The sequence below is a fragment of the Hoplias malabaricus genome, chromosome 18 (genome assembly GCF_029633855.1).
Source record: "Hoplias malabaricus isolate fHopMal1 chromosome 18, fHopMal1.hap1, whole genome shotgun sequence".
In the NCBI taxonomy this organism is placed as follows: domain Eukaryota; kingdom Metazoa; phylum Chordata; class Actinopteri; order Characiformes; family Erythrinidae; genus Hoplias; species Hoplias malabaricus.
The window spans coordinates 20,225,313-20,235,702 of record NC_089817.1 but is presented as its reverse complement, the minus strand read 5'-3'; the positions used below and the strand labels follow the sequence as shown (position 1 = coordinate 20,235,702).

The window sequence follows — 10,390 nt, the reverse complement described above, 5'->3', positions numbered from 1 at the left end:
GGCAGATAGTCAAGTCAGTTCTACCAGTGTTAAAGCTTTGCCATTTGCCGTTGGGACTTAGAGGTTTTTTTTTTTAATAAAGAGGGGAGGCCGGTGTGCCACTCCTCGGGCTTTAAATTCGCAACACCGGGGTCTACAGAAGTCATTTTAGACCTCCAGAGGGGAGGCAACCCAAACCATCCCCTTAGACCAGAGGTGTGCCACTCCTCGGGCTTTAAATTCGCATCACCGGGGTTCATGGAAGTCATTTTAGACCTCCAGAGGGGAGGCAACCCAAACCATCCCCTTAGACCAGAGGTGTGCCACTCCTCGGGCTTTAAATTCGCATCACCGGGGTCCATGGAAGTCATTTTAGACCTCCAGAGGGGAGGCAACCCAAACCATCCCCTTAGCCCAGAGGTGTGCCACTCCTCGGGCTTGTGTATTCGCATCACCGGGGTCTACGGAAGGCCGGACTTAGTTTTTGGGTACTTCCAGGAAAGTTGAGCGGACATTCCCATTTTTTCAAGCCCATCGGGGCACCACTCCCTTGGGCATAGCATTTTGCATCGTTGTTACCCAAACTTGTGTCCGATTTTATGTTTCCCTAATATCCCGCCCGGACCAGGCTGGAAAACCATATGCCCACAGAATTCAAGGCATCAGAACCTCGTTCGTATGGCCGACAACAGTGCACCTCCCTCGGACTCACTACAAGGCTTGAGGGGGTCATGAATTTGCTTAAAATATTAGTTGCACGACTTAGAAATTTTTCACTTAAAAATCATAGACCTCCAGAGGAGAGGCCGGGCTTATCGCCACTTTAGCCCAGAGGTCATTACTCCTCAGGCTTGAAATTCGCATCACCGGGGTCTTTGGATGTGTGGACTTAGTTTTTTTAAACATCCACAGTGAAGGCCGGGCTTGCCTCCACATAAGCCCAGAGGTTATCACTCCTCGGGCTTGAAATTCGCATCACCGGGGGTCTTTGGATGTGTGGACTTAGTTTTTTTAAACATCCACAGTGAAGGCCGGGCTTACCTCCACATAAGCCCAGAGGTCATCACTCCTTGGGCTTGAAATTCGCATCACCGGGGTCTTTGGATGTGTGGACTTAGTTTTTTTAAACATCCACAGTGAAGGCCGGGCATACCTCCACATAAGCCCAGAGATCATCACTCCTCGGGCTTGAAATTCGCATTACCGGGGTCTAATGGAAGTCTGGACTTAGTTTTTGGTGACTTCCAGGGAGATTAGGCGTAAAACTCCCAATATTCAAGCCCAGAATCGAACCACAGCCTCATGCATGTCATAGTTACAAAGGGTGTACCCAAACTTTCATCGTTTGTAAAGTAACCCTAATGTCCTGACGGCACCACTCTGGAAACACCCGCGCCCTTTGAATTTGGGCTCTCGAAGGTGCTCCTTTTCGGGCTTGCTCCCTACCTCCTGGGGCTTATTCACCCCAACGCTCTGGTCCCCTGCGTCGGCCTGCATTTCACATAATTCCCCCTGCCTCGGGAGGCTTCCCCCAGCCTCTACCTCCGGGGATAACACCCCCACCTCAACACATACCCTCGCCCAAGCCCTGGTCCCCTAAATCGGCCTCATTCAAACCATCGCCCCAGTCCTACCCTCCGGGGATAAGACCCCCATCTCCGCCCACACCCATGCCCGACCCCTGGTCCCCCAACTCGGCCTCACTCACGCCATCGCCCTGCTCCTAACCTCCGGGGCTCAACCTCCAGGAACCTAGCGCACCACTCGAACCTATCCGGCCCACACTTAAGCCCCCCTCCTCGGACTTAACCAATCAGCCCGCCCCGGTTCTCTATTGCCCCAGGCTCGGAGCACATTTTTCGGCCATGGGACCTCCAAGGGAGGCCCTTCTTGGCTCCGTCAACATTCCTTTAAGTCTCATTCCGCCCACTGGGATACCTGCTGATTTAACACCGCAGCTTTCACGGTTCTCTATTGCCCCGGGCTCGGAGCACTTTTTTCGGCCATGGGACCTCCGAGGGAGGGGGGGCCGGGCATACCACCACCCTTAGCCCAGAGGTCATCACTCCTCGGGCTTGAAATTCACATCACCGGGGTCAACGGTTCTCTCAACTTAGGTTTTGAACACGGGGGCTGGGCATACCACCACCCTTAGCCCAGAGGTCATCACTCCTCGGGCTTGAAATTAACATCACCGGGGTCTACGGATGTCTCGACTTAGGTTTTGAACACTTCCAGAGGGGGGGCCGCGCTTACCACCACCCTAGCCCAGAGGTGAGTCACTCCTCGGGCTTTAAACTCGCATCACCGGGGTCTACGGATGTCTCGACTTAGGTTTTGAACCCTTCCAGAGGGGGGGGGTCGGGCTTACCACCACCCTAGACCAGAGGTGAGTCACTCCTCGGGCTTTAAATTCGCATCACCGGGGTCTACGGATGTCTCGACTTAGGTTTTGAACACTTCCAGAGGGGGGGGGGGTCGGTCTTACCACCACCCTAGCCCAGAGGTGAGTCACTCCTCGGGCTTTAAATTCGCATCACCGGGGTCCTACGGATGTCTCGACTTCTGGGTCACTTCCAGTGAGTTTAGGCGTAAAACTCACAAAATTCATGCCCAGAGACGAACCAGAGCTTTGAGCTTGTCATAGTTACATTTCTACACACTTACACACTTTCATCGTTTTAAAAGTAACCCTAATGTCCTGACGGCGCCACACTGGAAACGCCCGTTCCCTTCGAATTTGGGCTTCTCGAAGGTGCTACTTTTCGGTCTTGAAACTAGGACGGAGAGGGTCAAAATTTTTTATGAGTCCTAAACAACAACCTAGGGTTAACCACTGGAAGACCTGCCTTATTTGACTTCACCGTTAACTTAGTCTCATTCCGCCCACTGCTAGACCTGAATCTTTAAACCGCGTGAATTACGGTTCTCTTTCGCTCTGGGCTCGGAGCACCTTTTTCGACAATGGGACCTCCAAGGGAGGCCCTTCTTGGCTCCGTCAACATTCCTTTAAGAAATCGCCTCCCACCGCGGCTATCCAAGACCAAGCTCACCGATGCTGGGCGCGGATGTATCGCTCCTTCTAGGCGGGATTCCGACTTAGAGGCGTTCAGTCGTAAGCCCTCGGATGATAGCCTTGCACCAGTGGCTGCACAGCCAAGCGCGAGTACCATGTATCCGAACCTGCGGTTCCTCTCGTACTGGGCTGGATTACTATCGGAGCAACGGTCAACATCAGTAGGGTAAAACTAACCTGTCTCACGATGGTCTAAACCCAGCTCACGTTCCCTGTTAGTGGGTGAACAATCCAACGCTTTGCGAATTCTGCTTCGCAATGATAGGAAGAGCCAACATCGAAGGATCAAACGGCGACATCGCTATGAACGCTTGGCCGCCACAAGCCAGTTATCCCTGTGGTAACTTTTCTGACACCTCCCGCTTAAAACCCAAAAAGCAGACGGAAGGATCGTTAGGCCCCGCTTTCACGGTCCGTATTCATACTGAAAATCAGGATCAAGCCGGCTTTTGCCCTTATGCTCTACGGGAGGTTTCTGTCCTTCCCTGAGCCCGCCTTAGGACACCTGCATTACGCTTTGACAGGTGTACCGCCCCAGTCAAACTCCCCACCTGTCACTGTCCCCGGAGGGACTCGCCTCGGGCAGGGAAGCCCGCAACATGAGTGTACCTGAACTCACTGCCAAGCGACCCACCCAGGGCTTAGCACCTTGGAACAAGGAACCCCCAGCAAGGAAAGGGTTCCCACCGACACCTTCACCGGGTTAGAGAGGTAACGGTAAGAGTAGTGGTATTTCACGGACAGCCCGCACCGGTGCTGGCCTTCGGCGGGCCTCCCACTTATTCTACACCCCCTATGTAGCCTCTCAGTGACAGACTAGAGTCAAGCTCAACAGGGTCTTCTTTCCCCGCTGATTCTGCCAAGCCCATTCCCTTGGCTGTGGTTTCGCTAGATAGTAGGTAGGGACAGTGGGAATCTCGTTAATCCATTCATGCAGGTCACTAATTAGATGACGAGGCATTTCATTACCTTAAGAGGGTCATAGTTACCCCCGCCGTTTACCCGTGCTTGGGTGAATTTCTTCACTTTGACATTCAGAGCACTGGGCAGGAATCACATTGTGTCAAAACTGTCCAAGAGCCTTCACAATGCTATGTTTTTATTAAACAGTCGGATTCCCCTGGTCCGCAGCAGTTCTAATTCGGCTGTTGGGTACCGGTCGAGAGAACCGCCTCGGAGCTGCCGCCCCCCCCCGAGGCGAGACTCACACCCGATAGATCCACGAGGCCTCGGCTCGTCACACCCGGCTCCAGTCACACCGCTCCGGTCCGGTCCTCCCAAGCCCCTACGGCCGGCGACGCATCCGCACACAACTCCCGAGCCTTACCCCCCACGTCCGAATGGGAGAACGGAAGGCCGCGCTCGCGAGTGTGGCCGGGACCCGGCGATGGGCCTCGGAGCCCGGCCGACATCGGGAAGGAAGGGCAGAAGATGAAACGATCCACGACCGCCTCCCACCATCACCGACCGAGTCCCCTAAGCACCGCCGGGAGGGAACCCCGACTTCTTCGCGCGGCTGCGACCCACGCACTTTAACCGACAGACGCAGGAGTCAACCCGGGCGCCGTGCGCTTTTGCCCGCATGACCCTCAGGGCAAGGGCGAACCAGAACAGTTCCCCGGAGCCAGGCCGCTCCAGGCCCTCGGCCTACGCTTCAGCTAAAGGGCCCGACCGAGCCCAGCCATTAGAGCCAATCCTTATCCCGAAGTTACGGATCTGTTTTGCCGACTTCCCTTACCTACATTGTTCCAACACGCCAGAGGCTGTTCACCTTGGAGACCTGATGCAGATATTGGTACGGCCTGGGGGGAAATTCACTATACCTCCCCTTTTTAAGGGCCGATGGGGAACGTCCCGGCTGCCTCACAGATGCATGCGGCGCCTTTCAGAGCGTTGAGCCCCTTTCTCGGGACAATCCCATTCCAGGGCGCTCCAGCTCTTTAGCAAGGAGAGAGAATCCTCCCCGGGGTTCCCACCGACGTCTCCGGGTTCGTTTGCGTTACCGCCATGAGAGCGCCTCTCGGCACTCAATCTCGGGATATTGGCCCGATTCCCTTTCGGTCAGCGAGAGGCAGACGAGACCATCGCCCCAGCATTTCCGAACGGCGTTCGCCTATCCCTTAGGACCGACTAACCCACGGCCAAGCGTTGTCGGCGTGGAACCCTTCTCCACTTCGGCCTTCAAAGATCCCATCTGAATATTTGCTACTACCACCAAGATCTGCACCCGCGGCGGCTCGACCCAGGCTCACGCTAGAGGCTTCAGCGCCACCGCGGCGGCCCTCCTACTCGTCGCGGCGTACGGTCCGTGTTTCAAATTGGGGATTGTGACACCTGCGACGGCCGGGTATGGGCCCGACGCTCCAGCGCCATCCATTTTCAGGGCCAGTTGATTCGGCAGGTGAGTTGTTACACACTCCTTAGCGGATTCCGACTTCCATGGCCACCGCCCCGCTGTCTATATCAACCGACACCTTTCCTGGGGTCTGATGAGCGTCGCGTCGGGCGCCTTAACCCGCGCGTTCGGTTCATCCCGCAGCACCAGTTCTGCTTACCAAAAGTGGCCCACTTGGCACCATCATTCGATGCCCGGCTCCGAGCCTGCGAGCCGGGCCTCTTACCCATTTAAAGTTTGAGAGTAGGACGAGGCCGTTTCGGCCCCGCAGCCTATGATTATTGCTTTACCGGATAAAACTGAGTTTGGTGCCAGCTATCCTGAGGGAAACTTCGGAGGGAACCAGCTACTAGATGGTTCGTTAAGTCTTTCGCCCCTATACCCAGGTCGGACGACCGAATTGAATGTCAGGACCGCTACGGGCAGGGTTTCCCCTGGCTTCGCCCTGCCCAGGCATAGATCACCATCTTTCGGGTACCACCGCGTATGCTCTTGCTCCACTCTCCACTCTCCACTCGGTGGAGAGCAGGCCGGTGGTGCGCTGTCAACCCACCATGGACGGGGTGTCTTAGATCCCACCTCAGCCGACGCGCGCCGGCCTTCACCTTCGTTGCGCCTCCGGGGTTCAAGCCCTTTGACTCGCATACGCGTTAGACTCCTTGGTCCGTGTTTCAAGACGGGTCGGTCGGGTTCCGAACTTAGCCGCTGACCTTAGGCTTTTGGGTGCTGTGGGCCTGGATCACCCCCCGTATCGCCGTAGCGGGCCTAGCCCGGGGCTGAGGACAGCCCAACCGGCCCGCTTCGACCGAACGATCGGGGGGGGGCCCCATCGTTCGGTCGAGGCCATCGCCCCAGCATTTCCGAACGGCGTTCGCCTATCCCTTAGGACCGACTAACCGCAGCACCAGTTCTCTCCCATCCCGAAGGAGGGGAGAACGTGGAAAGGACATTGCTCCGCGGCCCCGGCGTTATCGGCGAAGTCGGAGCGAGGGGCTGTTGCGGAACGCCCGTGTCCGGGGCCGTGTGGGCCCCATCTCCGGACGCACCTACCTTCACCCTCGGGCCCTTCCAAGCCTAACCGGAGCCGGTCGCGACTCACCACCACGCGGGGAAAATACACCTGACGGGTCGAGCCTTCATACGCCCGAGAGGCCCGAAGTCGGGAGGCGAAGCTCAGGGCCAAGCAGGGAGTGGGGTCGCCCCCTCTCTCGCCCGGATGAACTCGCCTCTGAGTCACGGAACCACACGAGCGCGGGCCGTCCGCCCGGCTGAATCCCCCGGGGCGGTCTTCTCGGTCCCCTGACCGTTTACCTCTCAACAGTTTCAGCTCTCTTGAACTTTCTCTTCAAAGTACTGTTTTCAACTTTCCCTCACGGTACTTTGTTCGCTATCGGTCTCGTGCCAGTATTTATCCTTAGATGAAGTTTACCACCCACTTTGAGCTGCATTCACAAGCAACCCGACTCCGGGAAGCCCGATCTACCCGGCGGGATGCGGGACGATACCGGGCCTTCACCATCTATGGAAGACACTTCCTTGCAAAACTTGGTCCCACGTCCGCACCGAGACTGCCACCGAGAGGCCAAGACACCCGGGGGTGTAGATGGCTAGCGTGCGCTCTTAACCTCGCTGTTTCCAGCGAGGCCTGGTGGTTCGCTTCCAAGTCCCCAGCAAGGGGGAAATCTGAAAGATTCCACTAAGACCGGCGTTGCGCCGGTCCACGCCTCGGGGGGTTTCTCTGGGCCCCGTCAACTCGTGCACGGCCATCGGGGTAAGTTTGCCTTAGCTTGCGTACGGGTCTTGGTCTAAAGTTTGTACCCGGTGTGCGCTCCAGCCACGCTCTCCCCCCGGAGGGGATGAGCGGGCCCAGTGGTGCGCTCCCAAGTCCCCACGGAGGGTGAGGCTGGGTGGAGATCCCACCTGTGTTCCGCATCCGGGGCCCATCAGGCCCCTTCAACTCGCGCACGGGTCTCAGACTATTTATACGGTCCATCTTTCGCGAAGCCCAGGGAGGTGCCGATATACACCTCCCGATCCCTGCATGCGCTCTTAAGCTCCGCTCTAACCCGAGAGGGAAAGAGTTTCGCCCGTGGTGCGCTCCCGTCCCCTGGGGGTTACGGAAGATCTCAACAAGGCCGGCGAACACTGGCCAATGCCCTGGGGGTTGCATTAGCCCCTTTGACTCGCGCATGCAGAATTAAAGCCTTCAACGGTCAATGGTTTGGTTTAACAACCGGCGGGCGGCTCCGTTACCACTCGAGACCCCCGCGAGCGGTGGTGGCCGGCAACCTATGCACCCAAAGGCGGTCCTCCCATAACCCCGAGTTCCGAGGTCGGCCCGCTCCGTCCCCCCCGGAGGGAGACTCATGTTAGCCTACGACGAAAGGTACGAGGTGTCTGGGGTCCATACCTTTAAGGTACCCACCGGGGGATTTGGCCTTGCTTAAAGACCGAGTGGCTACTGGCATGGAGGGCGGGCACCCACCATGGACAGGTCACCGTTAATGATCCTTTCGCAGGTTCCCCTATGAAAACCTTGTTACGACTTTTACTCCCTCTAGATGCCCAGGTTCGATCAACTTCCCACCTCAACGAGGCAACCCCCCGGTAAAGGGGCACCTCGGAGACGGTCCGAGGACCTCACCAGGCCATCCAATCGGTAGTAGCGACGGGCGGTGTGTACAAAGAGCAGGGACTTAATCAACGCGGGCTGGTGACCCGCGACTACTTGGAATTCCTCATTCAAGGGGAAAAGTTGCAATCCCCTATCCCCAGCGGGGAAGGCGTTCATAGGATTGCCCAGGCCTTTCGGCATAGGATGGATGCACACGCTGAACCAGCCAGTGTAACTCACGTGCGGCCCCGGGCGTCTAAGGGCATCACAGACCTGTTATGGCCCCGAATCTCATACGGCTTTGCCTTGCCTCGGATCGCTCTAAGAAGTTCGGCCACCGACCGCTGAACCCTCGGGCCGCCTGCCCCCACAGGGACCCAAGTGAGGGCCGTGTAACTTTTTAAGGCACAGGGTCTTGTCCGTTATCGGAGTTAACCAGACGAATCGCTCCACGAACTACCAACGGCCATGCACCACCACCCACAGAATCAAGAAAGAGCCATCAATCTGTCAATCCTTACCGTGTCCGGGCCGGGTGAGTTTCCCCGTGTTGAGTCAAATTAAGCCGCAAGTTCCACTCCTTGTGGTTCCCTTCCGTCAATTCCTTTAAGTTTCAGCTTTGCAACCATACTCCCCCCAGAGCCCAAAGACTCGTGGTTTCCCTCACGCTGCCCGGCGGGTCGTGGTCGCTAGCCTCACGCCGCCGGATCGCGGGTCGGCATAGTTTACGGTCGGAACTACGACGGTACCTGATCGTCTTCGCTCCCCCGACTTTCGTTCTTGATTAATGAAAACATTCTTGGCAAATGCCTTCGCTTTCGTCCGTCCCACACCGGTCAACGAATTTCACCTCTGTCGGTGTGGTACGAATGCCCCCGGCCGTCCCTCTTAATCATTGCCCTCGGTCCGTAAAACCCACGAAATAGGACCGTGGAAGCCCCGGAGCCCCACTCCGGAATGACCAGCCATACCGAAAGAGAGACCCCGACGCCCCGCGGAGGGCCCTATTCCATTATTCCTAGCTCAGTCAGACATGGCACGTGTCGGCCTGCTTTGAGCACTCTGCTTTATTCAAAGTAAACGCTCCGGACCCTCCAACCCACCGTGCACCGCAGTGAAGTACCCAGCTAAGGGCTTCTCTGCGGCCGGCGAGCAGAGGACACCGGTGGGTAGGGACCGGGTCTCAACATCCGCCCAGAGACAGGGGGTCACCCCCGAAGGAGCTTCCCACCCATCCGGACTGTACAGGGGATCCGAGACCCGTCCCCATATTCAACTACGAGCTTTTTAACTGCAGCAATTTTAGCATACGCTATTGGAGCTGGAATTACCGCGGCTGCTGGCACCAGACTTGCCCTCCAATGGGTTCTCACTCACGGATGTAGATTGAGTTCATTTCGGTTACGCTCCACAGGATCATAGGACCCACATTGATATTTTTCGTCACTACCTCCCCGTGTCGGGAATGGGTAATTTGCGCGCCTGCTGCCTTCCTTGGATGTGGTAGCTGTTTCTCAGGCTCCCTCTCCGGAATCGAACCCAGATTCCCCATTACCCGTGGTCACCAAAGTAGGCACGTAGCCTACCGTCGAAAATTGATAGGGCAGACACTCGAATGATACGTCGCCGCCCCGGAGGGCTTAACGATCGGCCAAAGGTTATCTAGAGTCACCAAAGCGACCCGACCGGAGCCGGGAGGGTTTTTTGGTTTTGATAAATGCACGTATCCGGGGGACAGGGGCCGGGAGAATATTTCACGCCGACCCCCAGAACCCTTCCAACGCTTCGTTTGCATGTATTAGCTCTGGAATTACCACAGTTATACCAAGTAACGTGTGGAGCGATCAAAGGAACCATAACTGATTTAATGAGCCATTCGCAGTTTCACTGTACCAACCCCCGTGTGTACTTAGACTTGCATGGCTTAATCTTTGAGACAAGCATATGATACTGGCAGGATCAACCAGACCGATCCCCCTGGATCTCAAACCCTGGCTGGGGAAAGAGAGCGGGCGCATGGCGCCAGTGAGAGTGATCTCAGGGGACACCAGCGAAGAGGATCGAATGCGACCCCGCTGTGGGGGTCTGCAATCGGCTCGGCAACTTGGAAAACGTATGATTCTCGCCCGGACGGTGCAGGCTAGGGGATGGGTCCTTCCCTCAAACGGATCCCGACTCTAAGGCACCACCGACGCGGACGTTGAACGGACCTACTGTTGGATCGACCTACCGACTAAGTCCCCCTCGGAACAATTCTGGACAAGCGGACGCCTCTTACGGGCATCCACGAGCCATGGAGGCTGGGAGCACAAGGCGGGGAGGATCG

The 10,390-nt window shown here is 56.9% G+C and overlaps 1 pseudogene; it reads right to left on the bottom strand.

Annotated features, from left to right (window-relative positions):
- Window positions 1-2,750: 2,750 nt before the first annotated feature.
- Window positions 2,751-7,151, bottom strand: LOC136675324 (28S ribosomal RNA; annotated as a pseudogene).
- Window positions 7,152-10,390: the final 3,239 nt, after the last annotated feature.